General features: G+C 37.8%; 1 long non-coding RNA gene across 1 annotated transcript in view; it reads left to right on the top strand.

Moving 5' to 3' along the window:
* The window catches only part of LOC122802062, a 118507-nt gene extending 105865 nt beyond the window's left edge, over nucleotides 1-12642 (top strand). The window contains exon 3 of the long non-coding RNA XR_006364866.1: nucleotides 12564-12642. This is a non-coding gene — a long non-coding RNA (uncharacterized LOC122802062). The remainder of the gene's footprint in view (nucleotides 1-12563) is intronic.
* The last annotated feature ends 6280 nt before the right edge of the window (nucleotides 12643-18922 follow it).

The following is an 18922-nucleotide window of genomic DNA, read 5'->3' as shown; positions in this document are numbered from 1 at the left end:
GGTGGTGTTGCTGTTGTAATATAGGTTTAGATCTGCACAATGGGCGTTTGCTTTAGTGCTTGTTCTATTTAGATGACTGAGTTCAAAGAGTGCTGGGTCATTTGTAGCACAGAAACTAAGCAGAGATCATCCTTCAACAGTCAACATGTCACATTTTGCTGATGAAGGCTGAGAGGTATGAGCAGAGTAACTGATCACCAGTAGGTCATAGCAGAGCCACACATTCTATCACATATGCCATCAGTGTGTAGGGAAATCTTTAACCTCAGACATAAAAAAAGATAGTGAAGGAAGTAAAGGAAAAGAAACCTCAGCTAGTGGGTAGCTCCCCCCATTCCCCACCATGGAAACACCTACAGTTCTTACAATTGATCGTTTTGGGCTCCAGGACTGAATTACTAAATCACTTCAGGACTTAACAGTAAGCATTGTTAGAAATCATCAGTGAGCAGAGGTGAGGCCTCATCCAGAAACAGCCATGATATAATTCCTTTAAATTTTGTTTTAAAAGATAATGGAAAACATTTTGATTCAGGAGTTATAGTGGATACCAGATAACATGAATTAAGAGACCAGCACCTCACCACCACCACCACCGTTATCATCAGGATGCACTGTTCTAAGGAATGTGTACTCACAGTCACCACATTTAAACTGCAGTTGCATCTTTTGCGTAAACATTGTTGCATCTGACGTTTGCTGTACATGTATAGTAATACCCATTTAGTAACCAGGTAGGTCCACTGGACACACTGTCCTTTTTCAGGGGTGATCTGGGAACAACGTCTGGTTAAGCGACTTTCTCAAGGTCGCACAGCAGGCAAATGAGGGTTGAGGAAATCAAATCCTGTACCACAGGAACTACAGCTCACAGCCTTAACCCTCTGTGCCAACTGCTAGTAGATGGTAGCAAAAATTTACACACGTATATAGCTAAACAGATGCACTTGTGAGTTCAGGATGTGGGCTACCACCTCTTTTTTTAAACAAGAAACATCTTTATTAAATTATCACTTATGACATAGGCAATCATACATTTATATAAATAAAAACAAACCATATTGACATAATCTTTGTTGCAAGCATTATACATCACTGATAATCTACCCAATCATTGTCAGTCAAAATTACATAGCTCATTCATATCCTGCCCTGTTTTAAACCTCATTCCTCCCCTGTATATATTGTTCCTACAGTTCACATTTTTTCTATATAATTTGCTCCTACCCTTTTCTAAAGATCCCAGTTCCACTTGTTTTATATCTGTTACTATATTCACCATTTCTAGTACAGTTAGTTTAGACTTTGATTTCCATTTTCTAGTAATTGCTTTTTTGGCAGCCACCATAATTAGACTCAGCAATGCCATACTGTGTCTAGGCAATTCCGATTCTGTATCTTACCTCAGAAAAATAATTTCCCTAGATACACCAATTTATTCATCCAGTATCTCTGATGGAGTAGTCTGCAGAGAATCTTTAAAGTCTTCCAGTTCATTACACTGCAGAAAATATGTTCTTAAGTATCTCTTTCTTCCTCATTACATCTCCAACATTTGCTGTCTACCTGAGGAAAATTTCTCTGGAGTCTACTTGGGGTATAAAAATACCCATGTAACATTTCCAAGCAAAAGTCCTAAATCTTCTAAATTTTGTTGCATATTTGGAAGACATACATATAACCCCCATTGTTTCTTTGTGAATCGCTTATCCAATCTCTCGTCCCAATCCTTTCTAACCTCCTCTGATTGATTCTTATAGTTATGCAATATTTTATATGCTCTACTAATTATTCATTTCTTAACAACAGCTTCTGTTCTAGATTCTACTAAAAACCCTACCAGTGCTGGTCTTTCATTTTGGATCCCCTTATTTCTTGCTCTTTGCCTATACTCTGTTATCAATCCTCGATGGAGAAAGCAATCTCTAACCAGCAGTCCAAATAAATTATTGGCCTCTTCCCATTCTATTACCTTTCCCACTCTTATTATTTGCTCTCAATACCTTGGTTCTTTTGCCAGTTTTCTTCAATAAATTCCAGCCCCCTCTTGCCTATTGTCTGTATCCTTAATCGCAGCCATCCCTATCGACAGAATCTCCTTTCTCCATTCCTGTGTTGATTTAGTTCTTAGAATACTTTCGGCTACTTTATGAATATAATATTCTGTATGATTATTGTTATTCTCCTTAAAGATTTGCATCCAAAATGCCAGTCTGCCCTTGTTTCTTGAGCTTCCCCACTGTTTTATCATCATCCCTTTCCACTTTGAATTATAGGTTTCTGCTTGTGCTATGTATAGGGGCCTTAACTGTGTTGCTCTGAAATACTCCTTTAAATCAGATAATCTCAATCCACCTTATTATATTGGAAGAATCAGCTTATCCCACTTGACTCTTGCCATCTTACACTCCCAGATAAAATCCTTCAGCTCTTTTTTGTTATCCACAGTTTCTCCTCTTTTTGTTAAAAATATGCCTGACCTGTGTATAAAACTAAAGGGACTAAAAACATTTTAACTGCTTATAGCTTGCTGTCCATATCCATAAAATAGAGCTTCCACTTTTTTAGTTTTTGTATTATATTTTTAGTCTCTTCCCATATATCCTCATCTGCCACACTAGGTTCATTTTTAATCCATTCTCCTAAGTACTTCATTTTATCATGTCTCCATAGATATGGATATTGCTGAACCGATTTGTGTGTGGGCACATAATTTAAAACTATTGTCTTTGTTTTAGCTTCATTCATTTTGTATCCCAAAAAGATATGAAACTGTCTTAAAATGTTCCACAACACTGAAATGTCCTTTTATGGTTTTATCAAGTATAAACTAATATCATCTGCAAACAGAGCCAGCTTTTCTTGACTACCATATCAATTATATCCTTGAATTTCTGAGTCCCTTATTTTTTTGCCAATACTTCCAAATATAATGGAAATAACAAAGGGGAAAGAGGACAACCCTGCCTGGTTCCACTGCTCAAGCAGAAATGATCAGAGAGGAACTCACCCACTTTAAGTTTCATCTCTGATCCCTCATATATCCTCCTAATCTACCTTATAATGTTATCAGGGGATGCAAATGCTTCCATTGCTCTGCTCATAAATTTATTTATTTTATTTTATTTTACATTTGTTAACCGGGAAATTCTGACTGGACCAGGTCCATTTTCAGAGGAGGCCTGGGGAGAAAAGCTCCAACATCAAGTTATACAAATACAATACATCCAGTATAATACACAAAACAGGTTACATCATGTATGCTGAGCATAGTAATATAACAAGAAATTAATAAAAACACTCCAGGTAAAAGAAGATATAGAACATGGGTAAAAAGACAATGTCAGTTATACATTGGTAAGAAAAGAAAATATATCAAGTAAGATTCTACAATTAAAAGTACCCTTTCAGATGACCAAGCCTACAGGGGATCAGAGCTCCAGCATGTGATCAGAGAGGAATTTGGGGAGTTAATAGTAGTATGGGTAGGGTTATGTGATACAATGGCATAACCAGGTACTAAGAAGATGTGATTTGAGGGAGTTTTTGAATATGGATGTGGAGGGGGCAGTGGACACGGATAGGGGAAGAGAGTTCCAATTTCTGGCAACAGTGTGGGAGTAGAGTGCTTTCCCTGCATTATTGTTAGCCTTGGTGATGGAGAGGAGAGATTTTTCACTGGATCTTAGGTACCGGTTTGCAGTATAGATAGTAAGTAGGTTGGATAATGAGGGTTTTTTTCAGGATATTTGAGAATATTGTAGGCTGTGCCCAGCTGCAAGGCCCAGCTTACTCTGTCACATGTTTTCTCTGCATCAAGATGCATCAACAACACTGGTATTTTCTTACATTCTGCTTCTCTGGAGCATCGATGTTCTGGTAATGTTGTGAAATGTTTGCCTCCCCTCCATAAAACCACACTGATCCATATCTATCAGTTTGGCATCACTTTTGCCATTCTTTTAACTATTATAGAGATAAAACTTTATAATCATGGTTTAGTATTAAAATGGGCCTGTATGAAGCTGGATCTGATGGGTCTTTACCCTCTTTAAGTATTACAGCTACCACCTCTTTCCTCCAAGATGTTGGTATTTCTCCTCTTAAAATACTGTTAAACAAAACCATTTGATTTTTTTCAATTTTCATTCTATCCTCAGCTGTTGGGTTCAGATCCGACTCAGCCATTACTAAAGCTTGAAGCCACCAAAAAACTCTCAAGCTTCACTCTTACCTATAATGCACTAACCCCAACATACCACAGATCTCATTTGCCACTTTTCCCGAAAAGACGTGATCAGCCTTAGCTCTCGAGTTTTCTCAGATACTTGTGGCTTTTTTCTCTTAAAAGTTTTCCCTTTTTTCTATCGTCAATTTTATAATGTATTACATAATTTTGGTCTACCATTGTTGGTAATATTCTTCTGTTTTCTTTCCCTTGTCTTGTTGCTGGTGTGTCTGAAAAAGGACCTTCCGGTTTTAAAAAATGTCAAAAGTGTGGGCATAAACTTCCTACTTCTGATGCCTATGTGTTATGCATTTATTGCTTGGACCCACAACATCTACAGGAGGATTGTTTAATTTGCAAGAACTTCAACCCTAGAGCAGTAGCCAACAGAAAAAATAAGTTACTCTTAAAGGGTTGCTTCCGTCTACATTTGGTGAAGCTATTTCTTGGGTTCAATCCCCCAAAACATAAACTAAGGAGCCTATGACTGTGTCTGAGACCTTTTACTTCCTCAACTCTGTCTTCAGACCCACCGAAGAAAAAGTCAAAACAAGACCCAAAATCTTTTCAGACCCACTCTTCATTGTATCTGACCAAAAAACTGATCGATCCAAGTTCTTTGGATCTCTACAGAGCCAATTTCTTCCGATATGAAGATTGTGCCCAGGAATAAATATTATCCAACAATGGACCCAGTACCTTCCAGGGTTCCCTCATCATTTTTGTACAGATATTTTTCCAGGTCACCGTTTCTTGCCTGTACTCATTCTTCCAGGAGTTTGACTGAGGAAGATGTGAACATAATGATGAAGAGGTTCCTCAGTGCAGATACAGATGGGTGTTCTTCCGGCTCCAACCTCCTCAGGCCAGAAAGCTCAGCCATCTGCCTCTCCACCTCTAATTACTCCTTCACTGATCTGTCGAGTTGCTTCAGAGTCCCCTGAATCTGAACCTTCTGGGTCTGTCCAGCTCAGATTCGAAGATAGTTTTATCTTTGGATCCAAAGCTTTCTTTGAATATACCAGCTCTGACTTCTTCAGATCTGGATGACTCTCGGAGCTGAAGCTGTCTTGTCAGAGCTGAGACATTGGAGTGGACTCTAAGGTTTTTGGTGCTGTCTCTGCCCCTCAGAGCTTCAGCATTAGATAGGGGGTGTGGGGGGAATAGCCCCCCACCTAGTTGCTTTTACCAAATAATGTAAAACAAAACCAGACAACATAAAACCAAATTAAATGGGGGGCTTCACCCCCCCACACACACCCCCAATGTGAGGGGGGTGCCCCCCAGCTATATATATTAACACCAGGATCGCACTACAGTGAGGAAAAGGACATATACTTTTGACTTGCCTTAGAGTACTACTTGTCAGTGAAATGAGTTTTAGGTGAAATGAACTTTACGTGATTTGGTCTCAGTGAAATGGGTTTCAGTGAAATGGTCTTTAGGTGAAGTGATACGAATCCATATAAACATATACATATATATATATATATATATATATATATATATATATATATATATACATGTGTGTGTATATATGTGTATATATATATATATATATATATATATGTATATATATATATATATATATATATATATATATATATATATATATATATATATATATTTATATATATATATATATATATATATATATATATATATTTATATACATATATATATATATATATATATATATATATATATATATATATATATATTTGTATACATTTATATATATATATATATATATATATATATATATATATATATATATATATATATATATATATATATATATATATATATATATATATATATATATATATATATATATATATATATATATATATATATATATATATATTTATATATATATATATATATATATACATATATCTGTATATATATATATATATATATATATATATATATAATATATATTTTATATATATATATATATATATATATATACATATATCTGTATATGTATAGACATTGCATTCCTTCCTCTGCAGGCTCTGGCTCACCTTTTACCCTCCCCTTCCCTCCTCACTCAATCTCTCAGACCTGTTATAACATGCTTAACTACCTCACCTCATCTCAACTCCAAATACATCTCCAACTGACTTACACCTAGCTTCCTCTCACTACCAAGTATACTAGTCACTCAGTCTCCTCTCTTACTCCTCTACCTTCCCCTTCCATCCCATTAGCCCTTCTAGCTTGTTCCACCTTTGTGTGAAGCATCTGCTTTATATCTGTTTGAGTTTAGTGCAGTATTTCTTTATAAGATTTAGGTATATGAATTTAGAACAGTATCCTTTTGAGCTTAGTAACATCTGTATATACATCACCTACTGCGGTGGTGGTGCTGCAGTAGCATTGTCGCCTCACAGTTAGACATTGCCCATTCGATTCTCAGTTAGAGCGTCTTCTGTGTGGCGACATGCATAAATGGGCATTCCTTCGTTGAAGGTTGTGCGTTAGGCCTGGCAAGCCAGCACGTAAAACTCTACTGCCAATCATTAGTGGACCGGAGTTCCGCTGTGGCGACCCCTAACCGGGAAAAGCCGAAAGACACAAACAAACCATCTGTATATACATCCTACCTTTATTCCTAGCCTTTAGCTAGATATTGGTATATCTGCTCATAACTATGTTTCATATTGTATGTATAGCTAATGTTTGCTGCAGTATGTATTATTTGCTATTGTATGCATATTCAATTGTTCTTGATCTACTCTGCTACTTATTTATTGTTCTGTGGAGCTTTTCTTCCCAGGCCTCTGCTGAAAAAGGACCTGGGTCCAGTTGAAATTTACCAGTAAACAAATGTAAATAAATAAAATAATAAATAAATAATATATATAGGCTTCCCTTCACATTCTCAATGTGAAATTGCTTGAGCGTCAGTGCAGAAAAAAATAAAAAATGCCATAACGCTGAATGTTTTTTCCAATGGGAAATCATTGCTAGTGTCATTTTTAACTGTGCAATGATTCACTTTCTTAGCAAGATTTCTCCCTTATTCGAGTTGGTATATATAAGTTTTCACTCTTTTGGATTTTTGGCATTGTATTTATTCTTTTGTAACGTTGACTATCAGGAAGTCAGCATTTCATAGCAGATAAATATATTTTATATATATATATATTATATATATATATATATATATATATATATATATATATATATGTGTGTGTGTGTGTGTGTGTGTATAAAAGACACACATATACACACACAAGCTTTTTTATACAAGTAATGATGTTAGAGGTTAACATGATGGCTCATAGTCTGTAGTTTAGATCTCTGTCTCACACATCCAGTGTCTGGGACGCAATCCTGAACTCTAGTAACTGTGTGGAATTTGTATGTTCTTTCCAGGAACATGTAGCTTTTTTTTCATGAATATATCAGCTTATTCCCACCTCCCCAAAACATACTGACTGACTGCTGCTTTAAAAGGTGTCATAAAGCACTATAGTTGTATTAACTCAATGCATCAGCCACCAGCAGTGATTACAGGGGCAGCTAGCTCATTATTTTCCTGGTGTCCTCAGTATTTCTTTCTGGCTGTATTTTCACCCACTGTGGTGGATGCCTCACAACAAATGATTGACAATGATAGTACCACTGTTTTCCCAGATTGTAACTCCTGCCCATATCTTTTGGTAACATCATCAGAGGCATCAGCCTTTGTCTAGCCTTTGACATTTCTATATCATGCTCTTAAATGGTGATACTTGTGAATGTGGAACATACAGAACACCATGGTGAACCTAATGGCACATGTTACTAATGTGCCCACGTGTCATGTAAATCAAGGATATTCATGCAGCAAATAACATTGTACTCTACATTATCTTCAGTGGTAGCAGGACATTGTTGTATGGTTGAGGTACCTATGAAAACAAATTATGTATTGTACAAATTGGACTACCCTACACTAAGTATGTCTAAGAACAATATAGTCCAGGCTATGCGAAGTAGTACTTAACAAATCTATCACCCTAGGAACATGGGGAGTGGACTATTTCTGCACCAATATAATACATGTTGCATCACTTCCAGACAGAGACACAAGGAATTTCTCTGTGACAATCAGCCATATGCAACTTAGAGAGTCATCTCCCATGGTAAATCGCAACATTTCAATCTGCCTTTCCTTGCATTTGGCCCAGTTAGTCTTACCTGTTCTGCTCTGCCCCCTTGCTGCATTGCTGTCCCTTAAGATGGACTGACACACCTTGTTCCATAACTGTTGGTCTTCTCCCCTCTGTCTGACAGATGTAAGCCATGCTGCTTGATGGCTTGCAGCAGAATCTCATTTTTCTACAGTGATAACATTTTCCAGTCTCTGCCTGTCTCGTCAAACTGTGGATATGCTAAATCCTGTATAAACATAGAGAATCTAACAATACGTAATTATTGAGATTGTGAATTGGATAAATACAGATGGTGTGAACATGGCTTTTTCACACAGACATGTATTCACAGTATGCAGGCCCTATCAGCTTGGGTATATTACAACATAGTAATTCATGACAGAAGCTAACCTTTAAAAATGGTCAGGTTAGAGATGTTGCATGATCACCTGTCTACAACCTGTACATTGGACTGACATGTGATTGCATGTGAATGTTAGTGCTGACAGAAGGGACAGAAACTGTAGATTGATTTGTTGGCTGACTGGAACACTGCCAGAGGTATTTTGTTCATATGGTAGCCATGACTGAATGTCTGTGTAGCACAGTCACTGAAGAGACCACAACCAGAATGTAAGTACGTCACTTTACACATCCAACAAAAATGTGGTTGCTATAGTTCCCTTGGAAAAAAAGGACTTGCTTCTATATTCTGTTTAAAAGCTACCTGTCATAACTTTTGCATCTGCCCCCATTAGTGGGTAATGCTTATGGCATATTGCTAATACTAACAGTCTTCCTAAAGCTACAAATAATCATAGGACTGACGTAGGTTTTAGACATGTGCAGTATCCGTGTGAACAAATTGGACATTCATTTATGTAAGGAAAAAGGTAACCTTTTCTGTACATGGATATAACAAAATGCAGCTGTATAGGATATATTCAGAAATAATCATTGCTAGGCATAAAATACAATTATTGGACCTTAAAAATGTATTTGGAATACCTGAAAACTGTTCTATCATCCCTCTGAAATGTGAGCACAGTTGTCAAAATAAAAGTATACAGCTTGCCAGCCAAACACAGAGCAAGCAGCTCAGAAAATAACTCCATGCATACTGAGCTACCTGATTTTCCTCTAAATATGAACAAAATGGATGCAAGCTTATACTTTTTTTGGCATATAACATAATCAGATATATGCTTGAATCATGAATATTTCCAAATCACCTAATTATGATGTCATGCACCACAGTATTAATACATAGCTTCTGCATGAGGTCCACATCCAGTGGCAACGTGTCACAATGAGCATGCAGGAAGTGTACATCCCCAAGTGACATGCAACTGTATTGCATGAAGCTGCACTACACCCAGTTCAGAAACACATGTGGAGAGAAATATATGCCTTTATCTGACATCATGGCGGAAGCTTTTCTCCCCGGGTCTCCACTAAAAATGGGTTCTCGCCTAGTCGGACTATCCCGGTAAACAAAACTAAACTAAAAAAAAATAAAAATAAATTATGCCTTGATTCATGGAGTGAACTTTGTTCTTTCAAGTCACACAAGCACAGCTGCATCAAAAAGTATGGTACCAAAGTGGTGCATAAAGAAAACCAAAGTTTTCCTTTACTTTCTGCCAAAAGACCACAGAGACAAGTGACTGGGTAAGTATGATGATCCATTTGAAAAGGTTGATCCAGACATTAACAAGGGCTATAAATATCTCTTGCTCTAAAGAACAATCACAAATGATGCCACCCTGAACTCCGCCACCAATGGGTAGAACAGGTTCAAAACATTACTCTGAGATGGATTCTAAGTATTTATATAACTTATCTTTTTCATATTCACCATCTACTTGTCAGTCATGTAATTTCTGGTACTGATTGTATTAATGTGCCCATTTATCTTACATCATGTGAGGAGGAGGAGGATGTAGGCGAGACTGGTAGCACAGGAGCATGATTATTATTGGTATATAATTTACAGCAAACTGTATAATAATTATAAGCTATTGTAAATTGCACTTATGCAAGTTTTCCTATTGTGTCTCCCCTAGGCAAGGCCATATGAAGAGGAAGACGATAGTCAGGCATTTCTATCACAACTCATCACTATTACAGGCCAGACTGGTACAAATGATGGGGGTGGGCATATGACTGCCTCACTGGACAGGAGTGAAGTCCCCTTTCAGGAAGAGACCCTTGCCATGTCAAAAGGTGTCGTCCAGCCACAGCTGCAGTAGTTAGTGGATATGGTGGTGTAGGCCATGTGGATGGTCACCTCAGCTATTTCAAAAGACTTCTAGATAAAATTGCAGATTCACTTTTCCAGCAGGTCCCAGTCATTAGGCCACTAGACGGTATCCAGACTCATGCTATTGGCCACACAGAATCATCAGCCATCATTGAATCTTTGCAGGTTACCCCCTGGGCCAGGCTGGCAGGCCATATTACCTGCCTGGTGTCACTCCCTTCCTAGTATGTCGCACCCCATACCAAGTGTTTGTCCAACCCTTTTCATCATCATTTGCCCACACTCTGTAAGTATGTATGTATGTATGTATGTATCCTTTGTCATCTCAGCTTTCTGAATGAACAACCACCCATGCCTGTCTATACTGTTTCTTGTTTGTCTGTATGCTCTCTCAAATTTTTGAACACCTTGTCCCCATACCTAGCATTGCCTTCCCTTGCATCTTATATCCATCATCCTTCTCTTGTTACATGAATTGGGGACTTTATCCCAAGAAAAAATTATTCTACCTTCTTGAACCCCCCTTGCATTTCCCTATTGATTCTCTTTGTATATTTCCATCTATTTGTTGTCATCCCAGTGCCCTACGGTCCTATGCATCCCTCTTACTGCCTATTTTATTGTAGATGAGGATAGTCATATGTCTGAGCCCCTATAGTTAAAAAAAAATATTTTAGGTGAACATTTCAACAGCACTTTGTTCCAGACCACATTACCAGTCTTACCAGTAGTGCATGCTGCTCTTCTGTCTTACGTATAGTGCCTATCTGAAGCTATTTAGAATTGCTCTTCAGTACTAAGTATCCCAAGGTCTGACAGACCAGGTATGGTACCATGCAGCTCCTGTCTCTGAGTAGTTTATGCTAGTCTTTTCTCCTGAGTAAAGTGAAAGCTGCACTGCTCAGTGGCACACTGCAGCTGAAGCACTCCTTAGGATAGTACAACAAACCTGTAAATGTCACTGTTAGCCCACTCTACCTTGATCCATATATGACCACTCCAGTCTCATTGAGTGCAACTGTACAGTGAATATTTATGTGTAGCAACCACAGTTTATGAATTTAATGGCCACTGTATTTGTGCCATAACTATTCCTAATGTCATGCTGAGAAATGATTTGAAGTTCTGCAAGGCGTTGACTGATTTGGAAGTGAACTACAATTTCTGAACCACAGCTGCAGTATTTGTTGGAGGAAGTGGTGGACTGACATCTAGATGACCACCTCAGTCATTTTCTGAACATTTGCCAATAGACTTGGGATGTTTATTAGCCTGCCTTACATGGATTTTATTAAGTCTAGTATTATATCTTCTTGCTGACTTCAGTTTATTAGCACTATTAGTGGATGTGAAATTTATGAAGTGATCTCTCTTACATGGTCTGGTGAAACGTTGTTGGAAGCCGATCTGTAATGTATTCTAGTCGATTTCCTCTAGATTGTGGAGATAGTTGCAGGTTTGAATCTAAAGTGTGTTGCATTTTGAGTATCAGGAATTATAGTTAGGCTTTTTAGTGAAGAAAGTTTTTTACCATCTTAGCAGTGATTATGGTGAAGTATTGTCTAAAACTTGGGAGCAGTGTGTGTATGCCAAGTCCAAAAAGGGATGTCTTTGTGACTGAGGCCCTTATGTAACATGCTTTTCATGTCCTTCTGAAAAGTTGATGGATTGATGATGTTTTTGTACTGACTGTAGGAATAGTAATGTTGCTTTGCTTAGATATTTGTTGTTGGCATGTGTCTCTTACAGATCAATATATAATTTTATGGTATTCATCTCCTGTTTTTCTAAGCTGACTCCTTTTCTGCTATAATGTTTCTGACAAATTTGTTTTTCCATTACATGTTTTTGATTTGCTTCTTACCTGCCTACTAGGTGCATTTTTGTCTAACATACTAATTAAAATATTGTAAATATTTCTTAGCATTTACACTCACCACTCTCTAAAGGATGGTAAGATAGTATGGTCCAGTCCATGACATCCAATTCTTTGTCAAAGATATCAAGAGGTAAGTCATTGATGTTTTATATGCTCTTGCAGATGGTGGTAGTAATATCCAAAAAAATTAGAATGTGTAGTGCAGCTACAGTAGCGTCCATTTAATTTTCAAATTAAATTATCTGATTCTAGAAATTATAATTGTAAATATGTGTATTTAAAAAGTCCAGTAACAAGAGCTCTGCCTTTCAAGCACCTTGAGTCAGGCACCTGCACTATAAGCCTTACTATTGCCTATGTACACTCTATCCCCTGTAAGTATGCCATGATAAATGTTTTTAAGTGTATAATGTTTGGCATACAGTACAGTAACACAGATGTAGCATCAACAGCTGTCTGCCATGGGATAACAAAAACATTATACACTTTACAAGGAAATTTATTCTGTTCTAATTTGCTTTAACTTGAATATAACTGCATTTAGTTGTTGATTTTACTGACTGACAGATTGTGCTGCATTTGTGTGTTGAAATCTACTATAGACTTCAGAAAAAGGTACAGTTGGTAAGTGAACTTGCCATAACAGTTGATGTTCGAATGATCACTGCTGCAGTAGCCTTAGCTGTATGGGTTATATCCTGCCAATAATATAACAGTCAGCCAGCTTCCAAAGCTTCAGGGCACCTTCCACACCCAAACCATCAGTCAGCTCAAGCTGAGCTGAATAAAAAGACAGGTTTGGGTGCCAAGCCCTTCACAGCTTTCATGACAACAGGGAGAGGGAGGCTGAGCCCTAAAAGGAAATTGCTAGGAACAGGAAAAAAATAAAAATGTATCCCCTGGCATAAACAACACACCAAATACATGGGGGATGTAGAGAGGGAGCAGCTAGTGCAACAGTGGTCATTCAAACATTTACTGTTATGGTAAGTTTACTTACACAACTGTATTCCGTTTATCATATTGATCACTCCTGAAGTAGGCTAGCTATATGGGTAAATTATCCTAGCTAACTATATTTGGGAGGTGGAAGAAGACTCCAGGAGCCCCTGGAGAATGGTCCTAGCAAAATTTGATCTGAGCCTAGAGAAGGAATCAAACTTATAATGCTTTGTAGAGAGGATGAAGTTGCTGCTTCTGGAATCCATCAATTTCCAAAAAGCCATAGATGAAGCCAAGGCCCTAGCAGAATAGGTATTGACCCTGTCTGGAATAGTTTTGTTGTGGTGAGTATAACAAAAGGTAATAGCCTTAGACAACAATTTGGAAACAGTCTACTTTTACACAGGATGTCCCTTCTTCTACCTTCAAAAGAAATGAACAATTCATCCAAAGAGCTGAAAGATTTAGTTCTGCCAAGATACTACCTGAGTTATCTGTGGGTGTATGGAGTATCTGTTTTCCCTCATTTTAGGTTCAGAAAAGAAAATGGAGATATGGATTAGTCTGTACCCTCTTCTTAGATCTATCAAAGGCTTTTGATACAGTTTCCCACCCTTTACTACTTTCACAACTTTCGAACATCAGACTTTCCACCACCACTCTCAACTGGTTCTCAAGTTACTTAAATGACAAGCAACAGGCTGTCAAATGATAAAACTCTGTCTCTCCTCACCTTAATACGTCCACTGACGTCCTGCAAGGCTCCAAACTTGGTCCCCTCCTATTCAGCATTTTCACTAATAACTTTCATTTTTCTATGACCTATAGATCCCTCATTCAATATGCTGATGACACAACTATTGTATGTTCAGCTGACTCTATTTCCGAACTTCAGCTCAAAACTCAACAAGCCTTCTCCATCACTGAATCCTGGGTGTATAATAACTACCTAGCCTTTAACCCAGATAAATCCAAAATCATGTTATTCACCCCTAGGAAATCAACCTCATTAGATAAAACCATCCTCAATATCTATTCTCAAAGTAAGGCACAAATAGAACTTGTTAGACACACAAAAGTGCTAGGAGTCACCATAGACAAACACCTAAAATTTGATATTCACATGCAATACAATATCCAAAAAAATCAGAAATTATGAATCCTCTATAGGCACAAACACTTCTTCCTCAGCCCCTCCACTAAACAAACCCTTGCCTCCACTTACCTATTCCCTTCTCTCATCTATGGTGCCCCTCTACTTAAGAATCTTCAAACTATGCTAAAGGCCAAGCTTGAGATTTATTATAACAAAATTGCCAAATTTCCAAATAATTCCAAAAACTTCACCCACCACTGTACTGTTCTACACTGCCTAAAATGGCTGGAACTACCAAACTACCTCAACTATCTGCAGCTAACTACAGTACAAAAATTGATCTTTAAACCTTCAGATTGTCCTGCCCTTAGCTCAGTATTCACTAACTACCTCCCAAATAGGCCCCTCAGATCTGAGAATCAGCAGCTTCTGCAGGTTTACAAACCAAATCTTTCACCTGGCCAACTTCTTGACTCCTACTCTCTAGCCAAAAATTGGAATGCTCTACCAATAGCCATTAGAACAACCCAGAATCCTGCCCATTTCAAAACTTTATGCAATTACCTAGCTTACCTCTGGAAATGTACTTGCACTCAGCCTCCTTAAAATATCTAACTCTAGTGATATTCTTCTACGTTTATGCCACGTTTAACTAATTTCCTGTCTGATCTATCTACCTCAAAAATGTTGTGATGTCACTTCTACTTGTTTAACCACTGGATTACTGATTGTGTTTTTATAATGTAAACCAATTGTTTCTTAGTTGTAGTTAACTATGTATAAAATTTTACTTTTATTCATGTACTGAGAAGATTTTCTCTAATTATCTCAAAAATGCCCTAATGTCACTTCTCCTTACCACTGGATTACTGATTGTGTTTTTTATATTGTAAACTAGCTGTTTCTTAGTTGTATTTTATCTATGTATATAATTCTACTTGTATTCATGTAATGAGGAGTTTTTTCACTCCATGCCTCTACTGAAAATGGGCTCTGAATGGCCCAGTGGACTTTCCCAGTAAACAACCTGCAAATAAATAAATAAATAAAATGGCTATTTTGGCATAAAGTAAACCGGATACCACTTTAGGCATAAAAAGGGATTATTTTTTCTCAAAGAATCACCGTGAGTGTGGAAAGTGAGATAGGACTGACTCAACATAAGAGCTTACAACTCAGATACCCTTCATGAGTGGTCAGAGCAATCAGAACAACTGTTTTCCATGTTAACAACCTGAAGTCAGACAAGTTAGCTGGTTCAAATGGAGCAAGTGTTAGAGTCTCTAACACAAAATTAAAATCCCAAGGAGGGGTCACCAATTTTCTTGGAGTCCTCTTATGTAAAACCCTTTTAAAAACATTTTGATATGGGAATGCATTTAAAGAGGAGGATCTATGGGCAGACATGCTGAAATGGCTAATAAATGAATCTTGATGGAGGAGTAAGAATGGCCATAGAATAATAACTCACACAAAGTTGACACCAACTAGAAAAACTCTTCCATTTGCTAATATATATGATTTTCTAGTAGCAGGCTTTTTTGCTTCCATTAGTACCTGCTGCATACCTTTGGTAAAACAGGTGTGTAAAGGGAATTAAGACTCTATCATCCAGAGAATCAATTGAAATTGATTGGTGTCAGGGAGTACTAAACACCCCTATTCTATGCGAGTAGATCCATTCTGTGAAGATGCTTGTGGCAATTGCCCCTGGCCATTTACAAAAGAAAGGAGAACCATGGCTGCCTGACTCAAAGGGGGGGGGGTCAGAACAATGATCCTAAAGAATTCCCTCTGAATCTTCAGAAGCATTATCCCCCAACCACCTCTAGTGACCTTACATCATAACAAAAGTACAAGGTGCCCAAGGAAGCAGGAAACAAGCACTTTTAAAAACACGATTTATTGCACGAAACCACAGCACAAAGAAATCCCAATACACATAACGTACTCTATCTCTGCATATAATTACTTGCTAAGTAGCTTTTCCCCTGAACTACTTTTGCCATGAAAATGGTTCCACTACATGGAATAATACTCATTCTACTCTCAACAGCTGCCCACTTAACAACTTATCATTTTCAGCTAGCCTCTTCCCATGCTACTCACAAAACTACATCTATTCACTTTCAATACATAAATACCACTCATTTCTTATGATCCCCATCTATCTTAAACATTACTGAATTTCACCTAATAACTCACAAATTAACTTACCTAAAACAATATCCACTCCTTTCAAACACACATTGGCAATCATTGCTACTAAACTTATAATAAGTGGTGATATATACCCAAACCCAGGTCCTAGCAGCAATCTCACATCACATCTCCAAGTACAAAATATATTTAATCTACCATGCAAAGGCTCTGACTTGTTACTTCTAAACTTAAATCTTAGAAGTGTAGTCAATAAGGTCCAAGAACTGCATGTCACCCTTTCCCTTTACTCCCCAGATATTGCTGTCTTAACAGAGACTTGGCTGAAAGCACATATTTCAGATATTGAAATCACTCCACCAGGTTACAACATATTCAGATTAGACAGAAAGGAGAAAAGAGGTGGAGGAGTAGCCATACAATTCAAGAACAGCCTCAAGTTGCTACCGCTAAATCTTAATATAACAAACTCAGATAATATCAACATCTTACTGACTAAACTACAAGTTAAACAAAATAAGTACATAACCATTATAGCCATCTATGTCCCACCCGTCAACAATGTCTCCACAATAGAATACAAAGTCTATAGCTCAAGAAACTATCATTATGGGTGATTTTAATGTAGACTAGACAACCTGTAACTCACATAACCCCAGTAATCATATCAACTTGTATGGTTTCACATAACTTAACCAAACTCCTACTGGGACAAATAAAAATCAAACAGACAATCAATACCAGACTGGACATTGATGAACAAATCATACCACTACCAACATACTAGCTGTCTACCTGACAATCTCAGTGACCATATGCCAACCTATCTATTAAGGCAACATGTCAACCCTATTAAACACACCACTTTTCACCAAATCCGAAGTAAGAAAAACTTCAACCCCCAAGACCTAATAAGCGCACTAAAAATGTGATTGATCTCCCCTTAAGGATATGCTCCTAGACACTGCAGTGCAATATTTTAACACTACATTTCTCAACATTCTTAACTGTATGGCCACTCCTAGAAAAGTTCGTACTAAGGCTAATTATACACCATGGTTAACTAATGAAACAAGAAGCCTCTTTAGGCAAAGGGACAAAACTTGGCCATTATGGCACACTTGCAAATCCCAAAATAATCATGTAGCATACCAACAAATCATAAATACGGTCAAACACCAAATCAACCTTGACAAAAAGAACTACTACACTAACTTACAATGGAAGCACCTACATAATCTCCCAAATTTTTGGACCACAGTCAAAACCATTCTTTACCCAGGACGAACCACAACCCCTCCTCCCAATATACCAAACTGCTCAAGTACCATTGCAGAAGATTGTAATAAGTACTTCACAGAAAGCATCTTATCCCTAATTAAAAACAATAACTCTGATCCCCAATACCTCCCAAACCTTCCAATATAAATAACATCTCTTTCTCTTTACAGCCCATCTCCCCAACTACCATACAGAAAGTAATAAAGAAACTCAAACCTACCACAGTAGCAGCTGATAACTTACCAACTGAATACTTAAAATCAGCAGCAGAAGCCATATCCTATCCTGTGGCATAGTATCATAGGATCATGGAAGGTTATTAGGCTAATGGCCCTGGGGCCCTTACAAGCCTAGCCAAGAGTTTATCCCCAAAAAGAAACCTCAGTCAGCACCCATCACCCCTGTCAATGAGGGACACAGGTGGAACCCCTGGGACAAATTTGTGGTTTCTCCTCCACTCATCAAGGTTGCACTTGAAGAGGGTCAGCGAGGTGCTCTGTTTGACATGTATGGAAAGTCTATTCCAGAGACAGGGCATCTTGGAGAAAAACCTGTCTCTCAAGCAGGTTTTGTTGATGTCACATATTAGATTCAGGCCTTTTGAGCAGGTAGTGCATGAGGACTTAGACTTATGGGTATGGAGCATCTCCAGTAGGGCAGGGTCTGAGATTGCCTTGCAGGCGAGACACAGATCACCCCTGAGCAATCTGCACAATACCGAGTAGAGTGATAGTGACTTAAGGCTGTCTACATAGGACAGGTGTTGGAGGCTGTAGATTCTCTTTGTGAGGTATTTCAGTGGCGTTTCCAGTTGATGCAGATGTTTGGAGAGGTACATCCCAAACTGGGAGTTATACTCAATTATTAGTCTAATGAGGGAGGAGTATAGAGAGGTAATAACCTCCTTTTTTCTGGATGCAATCCC

Source organism: Protopterus annectens, chromosome 5.part0, assembly GCF_019279795.1.
Source record: "Protopterus annectens isolate FY-2018-M chromosome 5.part0, PAN1.0, whole genome shotgun sequence".
NCBI lineage: Eukaryota > Metazoa > Chordata > Ceratodontiformes > Protopteridae > Protopterus > Protopterus annectens.
The sequence above is the reverse complement of the archived record's forward strand: the minus strand, read 5'-3'. Positions and strand labels throughout refer to the sequence as shown.